Genomic DNA, 21688 nt, shown 5'->3' with positions numbered 1-21688 from the left:
AATTGAGTGACCCTTTCATGCATCTTTGCGGTGCATTATGCATATAAGTGCATGCGTCATGGTCCCTTGTTATTTGTTTTGTTACAAATAGGTGAATGGTCTTATTGTGTCACCTAAGGTGATTGTTCTGTTAAGCGGCATTGTTTGCAAATATATATAGTTTTGGTGTGATGTTTTTGACATGTGGTAGTGGTATGTTTAAGCTACTGTGTCCTGAATGGTTCTGAGATGTATTTTAATGCGGGGAGAGGGCTGCAAAGGCAGAAAATGTTGCCAGCTATTATGGGTTTGATGCTGTGTTGTGTCTAAAAGAGTGACAGGATGTTTGTCTAACACATGTTATTATGATACAGGCAAATAGCAATATGTCTGGAAAGGATGAAGCAAGACACATTGTTGAATGGTAGGTGGTAAGTGCTGATGGAAGTCCCCTGACAGCTGACTAAATAGCTTATCTTACCTGTCTTGGATACAAGTGACATGTTGTAATGCGTTCTTTTGAGCCTTGGCCTTATCTGTAGGAACAATGCAAACAGCGCAGGTAACGCAAAACTAGCAATACCCAAAAGAAAAGAAAATCACATTATAACCATGTGGTTATGAAAACCCTTAAATAAAAGGGTAAGTTACCACTCTTTTCACTTGAGGAAAGTGCAGTTGAGATGACTCTTTGTCTCATGAGGCTCTTGGCCACAGATGAACTTGCACTCTCATTGCTTTTGTCCTAATGCAGGCCAGAGATGTTTGAATTTGGAAATGCACTCACATTCAGCCATGGAATTGCCTCCTCGTGTGAACAGGGAACGTCTGGGAGACAGCTAGTGGCAGAAGTGATGAGCAAGTTGATTGGGGCTGTCAGAAATACATAAGAGGAGAGAGCGGAGGCAAACAGTAAAGGTTGATGGATGTTGCAGTAAAAGATGGAAAGCCAAATGCGATGACCACAACAGTAGCACAGTCCTAATTAAAAAAAACTCCAAGAAGTAGAAAGACTCAGCTGTAGATCAGATTCAACAGTGATAGACTGAGCCAGATGTAATGGAAGTGTATCAATAACATAAACCTCAATGAAGACACAAATATGATGTATGGGACTAAAGCTAGCCTCAAAAACTTTGACATGCATAGATTTCAGAGGTATACTCCTTGTGAGTCTGTAAATTATGAACAGGGAGGAAATGTGCACAAATTGTAGGCCAAAAGCTATGTTGTATAGATTTACTCATCATTTGTGAATCAGGCTTTAGTAAATAGTAAAAGGCAATAGACAGGCCTTTTACATAAAATAACAATCTACCGAAGTACAACATTTTTTATGCCACTAATGCAAAGGCTAATTCCTTTTTACTGGCATTAGCAGAGAATGGACTCTAATCATTCAGTTTCACCATTAAGGCCTAGAGTTCCACACCTTCTAATAGGTAACAAGTGACAGATAGTTCCTCCTTCCATGCAAGATATCAACACAGACCCCAGAGAGATCTAGAAACATAACGTTGCTGACACAAAGACATAGCTCCCTCAGGAATATGGATGATCACTCATACCACCATGGAACCTATCTACATTGGTTGTGAGGAGACTGCTCCTGTTCATACAGCGATGGCACAGAAGAACCTCAAGTCGTTGCTTATGCCACCACCTAATTAAACCACATTGGCAATGAGGATACATCTCTTGTACATGCATCTGTGGCACAGAATAACCTCCAGCCAGTACACTGGACCTTACTGGCAACTATGTAACGGCCAGTTGGTCATCACGCTTGATAATGCAGTACTAACAACGCGCCAATGCTACCCTTAGGCCAGATCATTTTTCATATGCATACCGTTTGGTATTTTATCTGAACTGCAATGTATCTCTTAGAATCCCCACCTAACAGAACAACCTACTGCTGTACATCGTTTTTAAATTTCTCAGAAATGACATTTTAGCTGATGCGCATTAGGTTATTATCATAGCTGATGCTTGTTGGCATAGTTCAGTCATTCTAACTCGCATTTGATTGTCAATTCAACTTCTCTTCTGTGTTTTGGACCATTGTAGCCATTGCACAGTATATACTGAAACTTCTCCGTTTTAAAACAATTCAGATAGATGTTTCATTTACTCTACATCTAGCCTTTTACGAAACACGATGACTTTACATAATAGTTGTTAGAAATTAGGTCTCTAGTTGGCAGAGGTATGTACACCCCCTGTTAAAGTAGGGACCATAATCCAAGTCAGGGTAAGTCAGATACACAACCTAAATTAACTTGTGCTCACCCTCTGGTAGCTTAGTACAGAGCAGTCAGGCTTAACTTAAGAGGCAATGTGTAAAGTATTTATGCAACACATTAATTACAGTAACAGTGAAAACACCACAAAAAGACTATGCAGTAGTTTATAAAAATAAAAAAATATTTATCTGCTTAAACAATGACCAAAAGGATAAAAAATCACAATCATACTTCTCAAATTATAGCGTTTTCAAATATGCAGGGATGATCACAGTGGCAAAAAAATTAGAGGTGGGCGTAGTTCGCGAAGTAGCACTTCGCGAAGCTACGCAAAGTGAAGTTCTCACTACGCGAGCTACGCGTAGCACTTCGCGAACTGCGAAGTAACATGTTCGCACTGTGCAAGATGTTGTTTTCAATGATTGCACAGTGCGGACAAGCAACCGGCACTGTGCAATCATTGAAAATGGCATCTTGCACAGTGTGAGCTGTAGTTTTCTGCTGCTCGAGTAGATTTTTACTCGAGCTGCAGCTTTCTCAACGCGAACTGGTAGTTTCTCATCGCGAGCGGTCGCGAGCATACGCGACCCCTCGCAATGAGAAACCTGACCTTCTCGCGTTGGGAATCTCGCCGGGAGGTTTATTTTCCATGATCGCGAACAAGGAAAAAGTCTCGCCAGGATGTCATTTTGCTTGCTCGCGGTCGCCAACTTGACGTTGAGGACCGCGAGCAAGCAAAAAATGACCGCAGGACTACGCAACACTACGCTACGCGTGTTCGCACTGTGCTACGTGCAGTTCGCGTAGTGCGAAGTAGCGCGAACTTCGCAAACTACGCGAGCGTAGCGTAGTGCTTCGCCCAGGCCTAAAAAAAATATGCTTGTCCTCCATAGGCTAATCATGGGAGTATTCAGCTGGGAGTGCTGGAAAGAGCAGTGTGATTGGCAGGGATCCCGGCAAGGGATCAACAGGTACTGGCTCAGTACCGTGCAGGCTCACAGGCACCCCAAATGAGAAATTGGTCACAAGTCCATTGGGGGGCCGCTATGCATAAATAGTTGTTAGTCACCATGCGGGTGCCAGACGACCACAGAGGACCTTACAGGTCCCCACCCTGGGCACAGTACTTTTTGTTGCAGGAGCGGTCCTCGCATCACTGGGGACCCTCCTGTTTGGAAGGCGGCGCTGCGCCAAGCTGGGCTGCCTTCGGGCAGTCGAGGCAGGCTCGGCGTAGTCGCGCTGATCTCTCTTGCGATTATGGCATGCAGCATGCCTGTGCAGATGCATCGTCACGGGGGAAGCTCAATTGCTATGGCAACACGGTGGCTGTGCTGGAAGGGCTTCCCTCGGCTTGGGGACAAAGGCAGTGCTTTCAGTCAGCACAGGGTGCTGATCTTGACAATTGCAGGTCATAAGAGAGCGCTGGACACTGGGGGAGTGTAGCGCTTGATATTTAAAGCAAAGTTCTTTCCTTTTGCAGAGTTGGGTGCTGGGGACGCGCTGGTTATCACAGAATGACTCTTGCAACAGGGTAATAATAAAAACAAGGAAAGGAAGTCTTTCATGGCCCTGAGACTTCGAGAATAGGTGGGAAGCCAACAAGTTCTTGGAGTTCCTTGGGGTTTACAGGCGGAAGAGTAGGTTCAGTCCTTCTCACTGCAAACGGTGGCAGGTCAGCACAGCAGAGCAAGTTGCAAAGTGGCAATCCCTCTTGATAGCACAGCAAAATGCATACAGCAGGCCAACTCACCTAAAGAGTTAGCAAAGTTGCAGTCCCTCCTGGCAGCACAGCTCCTCCGGATCCAAAGTGTACTGGTTTGCGGGTGTCAGGTGTTCAGTACTTATAGCCAAATTTGCCTTTGAAGTGGGGGAGACATCCAAGAGGCCTTTGAACCACCCATGGTCCATGCCCTTCCTTTCCTAGCTCCAGATTCACTGCAGGGGACTATACATCTGTTTGACCTATTTTGGGGCAAGTGTCCACTCCTCCCTGCTATTGTACCTCAGGAAGGCCTGGTGTTTGGCCAACAGGATGCAAATGTCACACCTCATCTCCCTCTGTGTGACTGTCTAGAGGGAATGCACAAAGCCCAGCTGTCACCCTAACCCAGATGTGTATTCAGAGACAGATAGAGGCACAGGATGGTTAAAGTAAGAAAATGCCACCTTTATAAAAAGTGGCATTTTTAGACCTGCAATTTAAAAATCAACTTATATGTGTTTTTAAATTGCGGCTCCAATTTTCAATCTGCTCCCAATGGGAAATTACACTTAAAAGAAGTGTTACGGCAATCCCTATGGGAGAGATAGGACTTGCAGTAGTGAAAAACGAATTTAGCAGTTTTTCACTAACAGGACATGTAAAACTCAAAAGTACATGCCCTACCTTTTAAATACATGGCATCCTGCCCTTGAGGCTGCCTGGGACCTACCTTACAGATGGCTTGCATGTACAAAAAAAAATGGAAGGTTTGGGCCTGACAAGTATTTAAAGTTGTCAGGTCCAAATGGCAGTTTAAAACTGCTCACACAGGCTCTCTAATGGCAGGCCTGAGACATGTTTAAAGTGACTGGGTGGGTGGCACGGTCAGTGCTGCAAGCCAACTAGTAGCATTTAATTTACAGGCCTTGGTCACTTATAAATGCACTTTACTGGGAACTTATAAGTAAATTAAATATGCCAATTGTGGATGGATAAAGCAAGGTTACCATGTTTAGAGTACAGAGCATATGCACTTTAGCACTGGTTGGCAGTGGTAAAGTGCCCCGAATCCTAAAGCCAGCAAAAACGAATTCAGCAAAAAGGGGAGGAGAAAGGCAAAAAGTTTGGGGGTGACCTTACAGAAAGAGCCATGGCCAACAATAGGGAACACGCATCGGCTGTAACGTTTTCTGTCCCCCCGGCTTTCCGACTCTCCTGAAAAGTGTACAACTCAAAGTTTTTAAAAATCCTGCTTGGAAAAGAGCTCTCTTTCTTTTTCCGAGACCAGGGCTATGTCAGTACTGCCACACACACATCTTTACACGTCTCTTACTATTTTAATTTGATATGTTTTGTGCATATATTTCTTTAACTTTCTATCCTCCAATTCAATTGGTTCTGCAATTGTTGGTGAATTACAAAGAATAGAAGTGTTGTGTGATAAAGAAAAGCAAGTAAAAATTAGAAAAAGTTAATAAAGTGCCCCTTTACTTTTGCTGTTATTTTGTAGAAAATAGGGCACCCTGTGGGAAGCTCTGTTTATTTACCACATGTACGAAATTGGGTTACAATTGAGGTAGTAAGTACCCCCTCAAGTAATAATCATAATCCTTGTCAGGGTGAACCCTTAAATTCACTAAGTTAAACCTGTGCTCAACCCCCTGGTAGTTATGGCACAGAGCAGACAGGCTTAACTTAGAGGCAATGCGTAAAGTATTTATGCAGAACTAAAACAGTAATCAAGTAATAAGGTCGAAATGCAAAACCATAAAAATCTCAAAATAAATGAGATAAAAAGAGTAAAATGTATTAAACAAAATGGCAAACATCCAGTAAGGGGAACTGACCAAAGATAGGAATTTTAAAATAGAAATAATGCCAAGAAGCACAAAGTGCCAGAGATAGTCAATGGTCGCATTAGAACAGAACCTAGGATCAATTTGATTATGACCACGATGGAATGCAGGTCGGATACCCTACTAGGTTTGTTCTGGTCAAAGATTTTACTTTCTGACTTTAGTCCTTTAAGTCCAAATCAACCATCGGAGTATGTTTCAAAAGCCCGCAGGACCTCAAGAGAGGCCTTTAGAGTCTTAAAGACTCACAGGGTGGCAAGCAGAGGCCAACAGGAGGGCCCAGTCCAGGTCCAATCTCCACTGATCAGCTGGGTAGTTGCAAGAAAAGGCCTAATGTAGCTTGTTGTTTCCCAGTAGCTTTAACAGGAGGTCAGCCATATGACCACTTCTTTGTCCAAGATACAAGAGGGGGTCAAGTTTTCCAGGCTCTTTTAGGGTCTCAGACAGTAGGTTCAGGCCTCTTCTCATATGCCACATGCCCAGGATGTTCTGAAGTGGGTGTCTGGAGATGTCAAATGTATGTTCAGGTGGGAAGGATCCTTTTGAATACCCTAACGACTAGGGTAAATGTTCATGGTGCTAACCTTACCCACTTTGCGCATTTTTTAGATCTTCGAAGTCTTCGGCCACACCGCACATGGGCTGTGAGGGCTGGGTGTGTGTGTGGGGAATGTACTATGGCAATCCTAGTGTCCGCCCATATCTAACACTACAATGCAGTTTGAGGCAATCCCTGTACCCCCAACAAACTCAGAGACATGTCTGGTAGAACAGGCTGAGCTTTCAGGAACCAGAGAGGGGATACATATAAATTGTTTGGCATTCTGTTTTCCTTCTCTGAAGTGTGCCCCAAATGTTATATATAAACCTAGCAGACCTGTCAAACACGTCTTGACACTCCAGAAGGATCTGACACCATGGTGTGAATAAGGGGCCCTCTGTGATGAAGGCTGGTCTGGATGGGACAAAAAAAGGCTACAACCCTGGGTGTTAAATACAGCTGCTTGTGACATGGTAGGCCTTGTTGAAGTTAATCAAGTCCTAAGTGGCATTTTCAAAATTGTAATTTAAAGTCCGACTTCACTATAAGTTAGGATTTTAAATTAGGGTTTCATAGACACCAAACATGATCCAGTTATCTTTATCTCTTCCCATTTGTAAAATATATTTATTAAATGTAATAAGACAACTCCAATGTTATCCTATGAGAGAGATAGGCCTTGCTGAAGTGAAAAATGAATTTAAGAGTTTTTCACTACCGGGACATGGAAAACTTAAAAGTACATGTCCAACATTTCAAGTACACTGCACTCTGCTTTTGGACTGTCCTGGGCCTTATGTTAGGGGTGTCTTATATGTGTTAAAAAGGAAGGTTTGGGACCTAGGAAAATTTGTATTTTGCCAGGTTGAAATGAATTTTAATCTGCACACACAGGCACAGCAATAGCAGGCCTGAAACATGTTTAAGGGGCTACTTAAGTGGGAGGCATAATCACTGCTGCAGGCCCACTAGTATGCAAAAAAAGTGACGGATGGATTGCTTGAATTAATCTCCGCCACTGGTAATTACTCGGGTCGCATCCCAATCCATCGTTATTTTGCACAACATGTCACCTCTCTAGTAGCATTTAATTTACAGGCCCTGTGCACATGTAGTGGTGCGCTTTACAAGGGACTTATAAATAATTTAAATATGCCACTTGGCTAAAAGCCAATGTTACCATGTTTTAGGGAGTGGGCACTTCGCACTGGTTAGCAGTGGTAAAGTGCACAGAGTCCTATGGCCAACAAAAATGAATTCAGCAAAAAGGGGAGGAGAAAGGCAAAACGTTTGGGGGTGACCCTGCACAGCGGGCCATTTCCAACAAATAGATTCCGAAAATGTTACTGTTTAAGTGTCTATATTCAGATTTTTATTCCAGCTCTTTAACCGAGATTCTATATCATTTGTTTCCATTTCAGATAACGATCATATAATAGACCCTAATTGTATTGTCTTTCCTATGGGCCATAGTGTGCAGTAGCTTTCAATATGCCATATTAAATAGCTTTTTTAATCCAATTTATGTATGTAATCTCCAATTACCACTCTATCATTAAATGAGTAGACCATGTCAGAACTTCAAGACATGCTTGAAAGGGACTAAGTACAACCAAGCCCTAGAGTTATTTTTTTGTTTTTTTTAACAGTGAGGATGTTTGTGGCACGGAAAGAAATCATTCTTAATGCAGTTCTTGAGGCATCCTAGTGGTGTGAAGTGGGTATATATTTTTTTTTTTGCAATATTTGTAATGTAGAATTGTTATGCATTTATTCTGGAAAGCTAGGCTAATATTTTACAGAGGGGTTTGTGGTTTGCATTTTATAATAATTTGAAGTGATTCTGGAAAATTAAAAGATGGTTTTACTTTGTGGGCTTTCCCTTTTTTTTTTTTAGCTAGACAGGCAAAGTATATATTTATGCGGTTCGCTGATTGTAGTTGATGGTTTCACTTATGAATCTGCAGGGCCGGCTCCTCCACTAGGGTGGAGGAGCGTTGCCCCACTGTTTTATAGCAGTGCTAGAAGCAGAAACATAAAATGGTAAAACTACCCTTTTATGTTTCTGCTTCTCGTACTGCGAGAAAGCAGAAGTGTTTGGTTGGAGGCGGGCGGGTGGGCATTGTGGGCAGATCGGGGAAGAGTGGCATGCCCACTGCTGAGGGCCCTGACTGTTTGATCGGCCCCAGGGCCGACCAAACCAGTCATGCGCATTTTCCTTTTCTCCATGTAGGCTGCATGCAGCCTACATGGAGAAAATGGCCTCCCCATGGGCGCCTGGCTGGTCGGCGTCCCAACCAATCACAACGCTGCCATTGCAGTGTTGTGATTGGCTTAGGGGAGGCTGCCTGCTTCCTGTTCCTGCCAGAGGCAGGAGAGCAGGAGAGGAGCAGCAGAGGCAATGCGGGAACGGGCGGTAAAGGTAAGTTAACTTTTTATTTTAAATTAACCCCCCACCACCACCCGCTAGTCATGCTGGCTGCGACTGTGAATCTGCCTATGCAACAGACATAGCTGGTTATACCTTTCCTCCTTTCTGTTTTGATCAAAGCTTAATTGTGCGTGTAAAACAACACATTTAAATGTTTCATAGTACACTGTTATATTTTATTTTTGTTACTGGAAATCAAAGCTTGCCATTGGAATTACATTTTGAATTTAGGAAAACCCTTTATATTGTGCATCTCTGGCTGATGCCATCTCGAGTTTCTCTTCATAATAATACTAAGTACACATTGAAGATTTTGACAGATGACACACGTTTCTCTCCCACTGAATTTGGTGGGGGATTCTTCATTCTATAGGAGAGATGTGTACTGGTACCCAGGGCTTTAAGTGGGCCGGGTCCAACCGGCAGTTCTTAAAAGCAGCTGCTGAGATGGGTCTCTATCGCGCTCTCCATTTTTGCCCTCAGGGTGAAAAAAAAAATCTTAACTTTGCAGCAGAACCGCCCTTCACTGCCTTTGGGGTAAATTTAGAGAGACATGTTATAGTTTTTTCACAGTCTGATCATTTCAGAACTGAGGCATTTTCAATATTCTATACAACGAAGGCATAGTTGTTGCTTATTTATCTTACATAGCTAACAAACATTGGCAATGCCAATAGCCCTGATTTGTTGATGGTGCAATGCTACTTGTTGTATTATATATCTGTATGCATTGACAGAAACAGCAAAAAACAAGATGGGTAGCACACTATGCTAAGCACAGATTTTTAGCTTGTCATATTTTTAAGCCACGCCCTTAATTACATCGGCCATGCCCCTTTGAGAGACTCCCTGTTTTTTTCATTCCACTTAAAGCCCTGCTGGTACCAACATGTTCTTACACACAAGTATCTTTGATAATTGCCTTCTAGGCTTCTCTCGGCTGTACTTGCATCCACATATTCTTAGGCAGAACCTAATGTAAATATTGATTTATTATGCGAGGTAACGATTTAAAAATAAAATCTGCAACTCATTTAGACGGGTGTCGTGCTATCCATAGTCATTCATTCATATGTTCATTGCACAACTACCGCATAGCTTTATCGTGTTACCTTATTTTTTTATTGATACAATGTTATATAGTTGCACTGCATTCCCTGTAGAGTTTGCAAGAATTCAATATTTGTTCAAATTAAAGCCTAAAGGGATTGTGAGATTGTTCGTGACAGGGAAAAGCTATGCTGTTATGTACATATAATGTAAATTATAAATCTAAACGAAGTGTGGTTTTGAAACACCTCCGCCTATTTCTTTAGATGGTAAACCGGAACATTTTGAGCGGCTTAATGGTTGTTGCAAGTTTATTGAGGGGTGACACCTGTGAAAGCCTCATCATATTCTGATGTTTAGAAGGGGGTCCTGCAGAGAATGTGTCGGCGCGGACACGTGCAGTGTAGAGAACAGGTACGGCTGTAATCGCAGAGTGCGACGCTGTACTGTGCCCTAATAACACAGCAGTTACAGTAAATGTTATTGGAGGGAGCGTTTGTGACTTTGATTTATTGAGAGCAAAGAGCCAAGCTAGCTGTTAGCGCTTCTTAATGGCCTGTCAGGGAGCAAGGGGGAAGAAACCTATTGTGTAGTGCTCCTCCGGTCTGGCGGTTTAAAAGGAGACAGCCCACTGCGCGTTACTGAGGAACTCAGCGGTACGCTCGTAGTCGCCTTGAACATATTTTTTGCCTCTGACGGCAAAGTGTGCGCTTAGCTTGACCGCGTAGTGACATTAGAGGGTTCTAAAGTATTCGTGCTCTTGGGGCGCGTGCTGACACGCGAGGGCGTGACGCGTGGGCTGCCGTCTCACGTCATACGCCTCACGCACCAAATATGAGGAAGCTGGGACGAAATGCCAGCAAGACAATGCCTCTCATAGTGGTTAGTGAAACTCGAGATGTGCACTGAAACGGAGACCGTGCAGAACTGCGCCGCTCCCAACCACGCTCCTCCTCTCAATGCAGTGGTTTGCCGTGGGCACAGTGTAAGGATTATTATCACCCGCGTTTTAGTGGAATTGAAGAAACTCGGTATGGGTTTTGTGTAATTTAACCGTACTGGAAAAAAATAGAATGTCATCCTCGACATTATTTGTCTTCAAACGTGTGGCATTATGTTTTGAAAGGGTTTTTTCGCCGTGACATTTTCTATGGCGCATCGCACGTGTGCTAGAATAGGATGACGTGCGCATGACCACGGTTAAATCTGAACTAGGTGGTAGCTGCCGCATTTTACCCAGTGCGGAGTTTGAAAGTTTCGCTCAGAAGCCGCAGCCGGTGCCAGGTGATGTCAGGTTTACCGAATACCACCACTGCGGATCTTTGCTGCCACCTCATGCCTCTTTAATCCACCGCCAGACACCCCTGCACACTTACTGGTTCCTGCCTCGCCGTTGGTCACAGTTTTCCATCTTTCCCTCCCTCTTTCTTCCCCTTTGTGTATTTTTACTTTCTTGCCCCAGGTCTATGTTTGATGAGGTAAAATAAGAGCTAGTCCCCTAGAACGTGTGCTGAATCTCAAAAGCACCGATTGAACAGTGAAGTTAAATACCAGGACTTTCCCAATTCTGGTAATGCAACATTTGAAGACACATTCTTTGCTTGCACACTAATAATATTTCACTGCTTTTAAAGAAATTATGTACCTCCCCTAAAGTTCACTTTGCCGGTGTATTGCATAAGGTATGTGTTAAAACTATTTATCCAATATGTTATCTCCAGACGCATCTCCCTACTACCATACTTTGAAGAGGGCTTAAGAGAAACTAATCAACCAACACCTAACCAACCACCTCAGCAACAATCAACTCCTTGATGCCACGCAGTCCGGATTAAGACCCAAGTGTAGTGTCTTATGAGTTAGAGATGACGGGACACTTAGTTTCTGAACGACTCCGTAGAACAGTGACATGTGCTTGGGTATGGATGATAGAATTCATGATGTAAAATGTTCAGTTAACAGTTACAAGCTGAGGAATAAAGACGTGATACAAAGCTCTCTGTGTAGCTTGATCCTTTGCAAGTACCCAGGCTGAGGAGGTTGCTATAACTTGCTACAAGATAAGGGATTACATGAATCCCGTGACCCAAAGAATCGGAGTGCTCACCCGGAGAGTTTGGCGTGGTCCAGCAAACTGCTTGCATGTGCCATGTGTGCCTCAATTGAAGTGAAAATCGACAGTTGGCGTATGTAGAGTCAAAGCGCCACTCCAGTCGTGCAAGGCCTCAAGGCCTGTGAAGAAAGTGAAAGCCTTATAGAAAGTTTGTTTGTCGTCAGCTAGAAATTTGCTGATAAAGTCGAGATGAGGTACTGCGACACAGAGCCTTAAGTCATACAGAACATTAACGCTAAAGGCAGCGACAACCAGGTACAGAAAAGCGCCAAAAGCAGCGACAGTCAAGCGCAAGGAAGCATTAGCAAAGAAAATAGTCAGATACAGAAATGCGCTAAAGGCAGTGGAAACCTGGTATATAGAATATTGTGGTGCTTACCTAAATCTGAGTAAAACAAGTCATCATACTACAGCATTTGGGCAAAGCAACCCAAGTAAAAGCCCAAGGGTTGTGAATATGGAGCTGTTGATCTCTGAAGCAGACACCACAGAAGGTGTTGGGTGTGCTCCGCATGACTCAACATTTTTTAAGAAGTTGGAAGGCTCAAATGGCAGCACGAAAAGAAGCCTTACAAGTTCAGATTGGCCATGACGACCCTGAAGCAAGGACTTCGCAAGCACTTACAGATGGTATGAATGGTGCAAGTCCAGGTGAACAGGATATACTTTTGTCTGTAAGGGTCATAACTGGTTATGATGCTGCTTCATTCCTGAAACCACAGCTTCCATTTGATAAATCAAGAAACTCAATATTGGCACAAGACGGACTGCCTGGATTGAAACATTTGATGATTTCATTGAAGTGCTGGAAGAAGCAAATGTCAAAAAAATCATTAAAAATCTAAAGAATTTGTTGGGTGAAGAAGTAAAATAAATGATAAAGAAAATACCACACAGTGTTTAAGTGACGTACCGTTCAATCAAGGTAATGCTAAACACCAAGTTTAATCCAATGGCAAGTATCAATTACGAAAAATGTTTTCAGTCAAGAAGGTTGGTGACATGATCAAATTTGTAGAAAGACTTAATATGCTTATCAAACATTGCTGATTAAATGAGTTTAATGACTAAGGGTCATAGATGGTTGCCTCTCTGATTCCTTCAGACGATGAATGCTGAGAGAAACACTGAGCCTACAGGAAGTCCTAATGGCTCCCAGAGCTGAGGAATGTGCTGACAAATAAGCTGCTGACATGGAGGCCAGGGAAGCCCAAAGTGAGTCAGAGATAAATGTGACAAGCAAACGGAGACATAAATCTGAGGGCTATAAAGTAAGGTCTCCAAAAAATAAGAAACTATGTTTTTGATGTAGATTTTCCTTTCCACATGAAGGGACGTGTCCCACCATTGGACAGATATACAAAGGCTGCGAGAAAGAGAACCGTTTTGTAAGCAAGTGAAAGATCAAGTGTGTCATGTCGAGAAAACAAAATGGATGGCAGTAAATTCCAGCGACGTTCCAACCACGCTCACAAGGCCAAGCAGCAACATCATTTGAGACAAGTTAAAACTGAAGGACGTTGATTGTTGTCAAATTCCGCAGAGTCATCACAGTCATTGTCAAATGACAGTGAGAAAGATGGGTGTATGATGTCAATGTTGACCAGTGATGACGTGCATAAGTAGGATTAGCTTCTTGCAGGAAGAATGCTGAACGAAGCTAAGTCGACAAGTGAAAGTGCAAAATTCATTTGGGCGCTGTTTCAAAATCACACTGAAAGTGAGTGGGTGCTCCATATCTTTTATCATAGACAGTGGTGCGTTGTTAAACATTATGCCAACAGAAAAATACAATGAACTGTCTCTATTTCCCCATTTAACCCTGTTGAAAACCAAAGTGTATACGTGGGCTTCTTTGAGCCACTGCAAATTTAAGATTCATTCATAGCAACTGTGAAGCATAAAAGACAAAAGTACAAGCACCAATTCAGGTCCTACATGTCCTTCATCGATTGCATGTTTGCTCAGTCTCAGTACTGCTGCTGACATGGGGTTGATTCCTCTTAACTGCCATGTCAGTGCCTATCATGAGATAGCAAATCAGTTTCCATCGATTAAAAAGACTTAGGACTGTGAATGTTCAACTTCCCAAAAACGGGGATATCCATCCTGTTGCTCAACGACCTAATCAAATTGCATTTCATTTGCAAGAGGCTGTTGAGAAAGAACTTGAGACACTGTTAAATCACAACAGCATTAAGCGATTCACTGGTCCAGCGCAATGACTATCACCCATAGTTGTAGTGCCAAAGAAGGACTCTGAAGGTGCTATGTGCATCTGCGTTGATATGAGGCAAGTGAACAAGGCAATTGAATGAGAATAACATCCAGGTCTGCACATTGTGGAATGGAGCTAAAGTATTTCCCCGCCTTGATTTGAACAAAGGGTATCATCAAATAGACCTGGAAGAAAATTGCAGGTACATTATTACCTTTTCACCTCATGTTGGTTTATTTAGATATAAAAGGCTAAGTTTTGGAAGGTCATCAGCTGCCGAACTCTTTCAGCATGTAATTTGTGGCATAATACAGCCAGTCTCAAATGCTTTCAATTACATTGAATGACATACTAGTTTTTGGAGCCACACGAAAGGAACATGAAAAAGCTCTTACACAAGTGCGTCGTATACTTGCCAATGCAGGTCTCACTTTAAATGCGGCAAAGTGTGAGTTTTATAAAACCAAACTCAAGTTCTTTGGTCATATCATTTCTGAGGGGGGGAATGACTCCTGATCCAAATAAAGTACAAGCCTTCTCATCTACGTCTCCCGCATAAGATGTAACTATGCTGCAATCCTTCCTTGGTATGACAAGTTATTGTTCAAGGTATATACGTGAGTTTGCCACTGTGAATGCCCCATTGAGAGACTTAACAAAATGAAATGTTCCATTTTGATGGTCACCTGAATGTAATGAAAGCTTCAAGAAAATCAAGCATGCAATGGAAAATTCCATTGAAATGGCATACTTTGATCCGAAATTGCAGACGGAGGAACGTTGATGCAAGCCTAGTGGTGTTGGGTGCCATCCTTGCCCACCACACTGCACATCCCAATGCCTCAAAACACATTGAAGCTGTTTGTTATTGACGGAACATGCCTATTCACAACCTGAAAAACAAAGCCTTGCTGTGTGGGCTTGTGAGCATTTTCATGTGTTACTGTATGGAGAGCATTTCACAGCTGTCACCGATCACCATTTTTGGTAATCTTAAAGCCAAGATGCCCTCTTGCATTAAGAGGTGCGGGTTGCGATTGCAGGAGTATGATTATACAATTGTGCATTGTCCAGGAAAAGATCAAACTCCTGCAGACTACTTCTCATGTGTACCAATACCCTGTCATGGACTATTTCTAAAGCGGCAGATGCCTATATTATCTTCATTGTGAAATCCAGTACCCCTTCTGCCATATCAGTCGAGCAAATCATTGCTGCCTTTAGTACTGACATATTTGGTAATACTCGAAGACATTATTACACATCAGTCTTGGTGAAAACATACTCAACCTTTTCATAATAACCTTGAATACCAGAAATTCAAAAATGTGCAGGAAGAACTTTCAGTTACCCCAGAAGGCATTATCTTACAAGGTTTCAGAATTGTCATACCCGAGAGTCTGAGACAAGTTATTGAACTGGCCCATGAACAACATCTTGGGAGTTGTTTCTACTTAAACAAGCTCTACGGGACCTAGTGTAGTTCCTGCATATTGATGAAAGAGTTGAAAAAGAGTTAAGGGCATGTCATTTGAGCTACTGCTTGTCGTCCAGAACACCCCAAATCTGTTAAACATGTCTGATCTTCCAAAGAATGCATGGGAGAAGATTGCAATTGATTTCTTTGGACCCCTTGACAATGGACATCATCTACCTAGTGATTGTTGATGAAGGGGAATTTTCGTTTTCCCCTTATGGAAAATCTGTTGTCAGCTACTCATGATAGTCATTTAGAGATTAGAAAGTCTTTTTGCAACATGGGGTATTCCTTCGATTTTGAAATCTGACAATGGCCCGCCTTTTAATAATTGCAAACTTAAAGATTTTCTCACTCATCTAAATGTCAAGCATCAGAAAAGCACACCTCTTTCGCCACAGGCGAATGGTGCTGTCGAGAGATTTATGAGCACCCTCAAGAAGACTGTTCAGCGTGCTACGCTGTAAAAGCTTGAAGTCAAATCAGTTCTTCAGTCTACACTTTGTGCATATAGGTCAACTCCTCATTCTACGATGGATGAAAGCTCTGCCACCTTAATGTTTGGGAGAGCCATAGGAACCAAGTTGCCACAATGGACCACTGGGAGAACTATTGACAGTGATAAGCTTCACACTACTGATTCATCTCACAAACGCAAAATGAAGACCTATGCAAAAAGACGCCGCTATGCTCGAAGCACTGTGTTCAAAAGAGGAGACCAGATGATTGTCAGGCAGAAATGGAAACACAAGTTTGATAATCCTTTTGATGCTGACCAGCTGAGGGTTGTGAACAGTAAAGGACACATGGCGACTGCTCACTGTCCTGGAAAATCCATTATGAGAGATCATTTGCATTTCAAGCACCCGTCTCGACATTCACCAGCTCCAAATGTCAGAAGTGAGACTTGTCACCAGAGAGTCCAGTGATCCCAATGACTGTACCAGTGTCTCTGTCACCAGTGCCAGTCATGGACACTTGTCCTGGATCTCCGCAACCTCACATGACAAGATCTGGGCGATTGATTTGAGTACTGAAACAACTTATTGAAGAGTTGTGATGCATATATGTTTTATTTGTACTTTTTATTTAGCATGGGGGAGATGTAGTGTCTTGTGAGTTAGAGAAGACAGGACCCTTTTTGTCTCTGAAGGACTTTGTAGAGCAGTAATGTAAGCGCTTGGGTGTGGGTGATAGAATTCATGATGTAGAATGTTCAGTTGATGAGTACACGTTAAGGAATAAAGATGTGTAATACCAAGCTTCGTGTGTGGCTTAGGAGGATGCTAAACCAACCACAGTACAGAAACAGAACTCAGTGCTGCCTCAAATGACATCTGCATGATCCATGACAGAGGAGACATGCAGCCCTCATTCTCCTGGACCTCTTTGCAGCATTTTACATGATCTCACATCACATCCTCATCAGGCACCTTCATGAGATTGACAACCAAGGGCCTGCTCTCAGCTGGATCTGCTCTTTCTTAATGGATAGAACACAAGCTCTCAGCATGGCACCTTACTCCTCGGAAGCCCATAACTCATCTGCGGAGTGCTTCAAGGGTTATCGCTCAGCTACACCATCTTCTCTTCTACGCATACATGTTCTATCTGGTCAACATTATATGCACACATTACATCAATCTCTTCCTCTACTACAGCAGCACACAACTCATACTCTTCATCTAGGTTAAGATCCTCAACACAAGGAACAAGTTCACCACTCGGGTGACCAAACTCACTCACTAGATGAAAGCCAACTTTCTTAAGCTAATACCATCAAGACAGAAGTAGTGATCTTTGAAAAGAACACCTCACCTTGGGACTCCAACTGGTGGCCAACCAAATTCAACCTTGCACCCAGAACCCACACCAGGAATCTCATAACAGCATACTGTACATGCCTGCACAAATCAATGCTATCACTGCATCCTGCTTCCACACCCTGAAGATGCTGTGGAAGATCTTTTAATGGCTCCCAAGCTACACTAGAAAAACTGTTAATCACACTCAAGTATTCAGCAAGTTTGACTTTATGCTGGGATTACCAAACAACTCACTAGAAGACTACAAGCCACTCAGAACTCGACAACCACATTCATCCCCAACTTCTCACACAGACATCACACCACACCACACCTCTGAGAGCTCCACTGGCTCGCGATACACAAACGTACACATTTCAAATCCTTCACACACACATTCAAGACACTCCACAACTCAGGCCCTACCTACACGAACAGTTGCACCTTTTTTCACCAACCACACAGATACCTCCACTCTGCAGGACTACTATTTGTGAAGATCTCACACATACACTGAACCAGATCAGGAGCACGGGTGTTCTCTTACATTGCTTTTAAAGTGTGGAATGACCTCCCACTACACATCAGAGCCTTCTCCTCTCTCTTTGAATTCCGCAAGAAGCTGAAGGCCTGGTTTTTCAGTTAACCAACCTACTGTAAACAGGAGTAGGCACGCACACCTGCTCAGTGCCAGAACACCCTCACGGGTACACTTTACAAATTCACATAACATGACACGACTGAACCTACTGAAAAATGCAAGAAATGTTCTTCTGACTTTCTGTTTAAAAAGCTTTCCATACCTTGACAACAGAGTTATCTGTCCCTATCATAGTTTGTTCCTACTGTACACGAAATGTCAATAATAATCACAATCCTTGTCAGGGTGAACTACACAAGTCACTAAGTAAACCTGTGCCCAACCATATAGTAGCTTGGCACAAAAACATCTGTGCAAATTGTCATGGCAGGGAGTTTGCACCTCCCCCAGAAAAAGACCGAGCTTAGCCCATCCATCACTTCAGCATGTCATGGAGTGGCCCCAGTGAAATAATTGGTAGTGAAAGGATAGTGATGAACATGAAAGAGAGTAAAAGTGATGGTTTGGGGAAAGTTTTTGTGCAAGTATAGTGCTTATGCCTCAGCATAGGGAGGCTACAGATCCTGCACATAATATGAATAGGATGAGAAAACGAAGTGTTGAGTTGATGAGAGGGCACCCGCTATCAAGCAGAGCACTCTTGTCCTTTTAATGGCGGGTAGGGGAGCATTATGTTAAGTGCAGTGCTCTTCTCCTGGACTAGAAAAAACACACTCACTCTGATGCACTGCTAAAACCTAAAACTAAAATGTCAACAATTGTACATCAAGAATCTTTTTGATGTTCAGCGCTTACGGCCCAGGAGTTCTTTAAAGGCCTCTAGTTACTTACGGTGGTCTGATATAAAGCCCAGAGCTGCAGGAAAAGGCTAATTTTAAGTCATTTTATATAAAACATATTTTAAGTAAGTTTAATATAGATGTGAAGGGGCTGTCATCTGAAATCTTAACATCCCAGAAATGAGTCAGTCAGCAACATCAGAAATGGAGATACTACAGTGCAGTAACAGGTAAAAGGAACTGGTGATATCATGATTTGACTTACAAAATCATTTATTTGTAAGCTTTTGACAAATGTCACTTCAGGTAAGCTAGCAGCACACCCTGAGGGGAAGATTCCCATCTTCACATACAGTCTCCTTGGGGAAAAACGTAATAACCGGACAGTATATTTTAATATCTTAATTGTGATTGTTGTGTGCATAGGTACCAAATTTGCTATGACGGTAAACACATTTGAACATTGTGCAGAAAAAGAATGGGCTATTCTTTGTTCACATGAGTTGCATGGTTGTAGCAATAATCATCAAACTATACCACGTTGAAAGGAATGTGCTCGAGCGCAGTTATTGGTGTAGTTGAAGCCAGTCCTACAAAGATGCCCCACTATGAAATGGCTTTGCAAAAAAGGGACGAACGACCCTGGAAATCAATGATATTCAAAGTACGACCCTGGGGCCGCGTGTGTCCCTCCTGACCTGTACAGACGGGTCCCTGGTCAACAACAGCACTGGGCTGCTGTTTTCTCAACTCAGCTCTAACATTGATAAATAAGTTAAATAAACAGGCAAGCCTTTATTTAAAGGTTAATTGAAGTTAAAGAAAGGAAGTCACTGTGTGATCATGCACCACTTAACTTTGGAAATACCATTATTTTTAAAGACATTTTGCAGCGAAAGTGTAAAAGTACGATAAGGCCTCTCCAAATTCAAAAAGTGCATTTCATTGCCATGCAGAACCATTTCCCCTTAGTACATCAGATTATATCAGTGCATTTAGAAGTGTATTTTTTAAAGCAATGGTTTTCAAACATGAACGTACAAACATTAATTCTTCCCCCCCAACACTGACAACGTCAGTAGTGAACTAAGATGCAAGTCAGTTGTTAAGAGCACTCTTTGGGCTAGGTTCCTATTAAACATGAAAAACATTATAGTTTATTACATAAAACACAAAAGAAGGTTTTTTACAATGTACATCTAGAAGTAATGTATTTCGATGTCCTGTTATTTATGATAATGAATGAAAAGGAGGGAAAGTGAAATTAAATAATTACGTAAGATCTCAAAGTTTGGTAAAGTGGGGAAGCTGGGATTAATTCCAGATTTTCTGGTTTCACATTGTGCAATACAGCCACTGGATGTATATGCTTTGCTTCCCCTACACCCATCTTACGGGCACCACCCCTATGCACTTACTACCCTGACCACCACCCTGCTGGCATCAATGCCACCATCGGTCACATCACAGATAAAACCTTTTGGCCCTTGGGAAAATGTTTGGGAGTACCCATGCTGTAAACCAAAGATCCAAACGTATTAAGGCAGTTTCGAAGAACAGTGGTTCTAAAAGCATCACTTTGTAAAACATCATGAATCAGGGAAACATGCAATGAAATCCCCAGTGCCAAGATATCAAGAAAAGGCCCACTGGTCAGGAAAAAGAGAAGACTCACAGTGATAAATAATAACATATATTAACAGCGAGTAGATTGTTATGAACAAAATCAAGCAGTAGCTGGTGCTCCAGTTTGACAAAACAGCACAGTGCACGAGTTGTGACAAACAATAGAAACAAAAAATGCAGCTCAAATTATATGAGGTGTGTGTTGCAGCAATAATAATACACTAATGGGCTGAGGATACAGCGCCCTGTCAAGCCCATAGACTATAGCCAGGGCCATTGGAATTATGCGGCAGGAGAGGGCCAAATTATGTAGCATGGTTGAGTAAATTATCCTGCAAGAAAAGGCAAATTCTGCAGCATTTTGTAAAAGTATTACTTATTTTGTCATTTTTAGGTGCCGCCTAGGCAGCACTTGCGCTGTCTCTTTCAGACATGCTGCATACAGGATATGGGTGTGAAGCTCTGCCCACTTTTCCCCAATCTTTTGAATTGGCTCCTGTCACTGTCCTTTGTAAATGTTAACTTTTCATTGGTCAATAGGCCTAGTAGTCCCTCCTTTTCTCTTCTTGTAATGTCCCACAAGGTCACCCCCTGTTATATGAGTTGTTACTCGGTACATTTTAATTACAGCCCGAGCACTATTTTCTTAAATGCCTTTATCGGCAGGACACGCTTTCCCGCAACGCTCTATCTTTTACTTTAACCAGCGCGGCACACCTCAGCTGGAATAATGGCGGCTGCGCCTTTTTTTGTTAATTGTAATCACTGAAGCGGCCGCAAGTTTTATTTCTGTTTATTTTCTTTTGTTACAATGGTGGCACCCCTGCTTTACCTTTTAACATCTTAAGCTAAAGCGCAGGTGCCACGATTGCTTTAAAAGTAAAGAAATAAAAAAATGTCTTTCTATATTTTTACTTTTGAAGCAATCAAGGCACCCGTGCTTTATCTTAAGATGTTAAAAGCTTAAGCGTGAGTGCCGCGATCGATTTGCAATACAATAGCTCTCGCATTACCGAAAGTTTGAGCTATTGGCGTCGCATTATTATTAGCAACGCCAATAGCTCAAACTTTCTGTAATACAAGACCGATTGCATTGCAATTGCTTGTTAAACATGGTAATACTATATGGGCATTGGTAGCACCTCATCAATACGGTTAACACTCAAATTTAGCAACAAGTAATAGGAAGGTAACCAGTCCAGCTTTGCAAATGGCCTTCAACTGGGTGGAAATATGTGCTGTCTCATATTTAGTAACTTTTTAA

The 21688-nt window shown here is 42.4% G+C and overlaps 1 protein-coding gene across 3 annotated transcripts in view; it reads left to right on the top strand.

The window, feature by feature from the left end:
* The window catches only part of EFNA5 (ephrin A5), a 405801-nt gene that overhangs the window by 350616 nt on the left and 33497 nt on the right, over positions 1 to 21688 (top strand). The window lies entirely within an intron of this gene.

Source organism: Triturus cristatus, chromosome 2_1, assembly GCF_964204655.1.
Source record: "Triturus cristatus chromosome 2_1, aTriCri1.1, whole genome shotgun sequence".
Lineage (NCBI taxonomy): Eukaryota > Metazoa > Chordata > Amphibia > Caudata > Salamandridae > Triturus > Triturus cristatus.
This window is presented reverse-complemented; position numbering and strand designations above follow the sequence as displayed.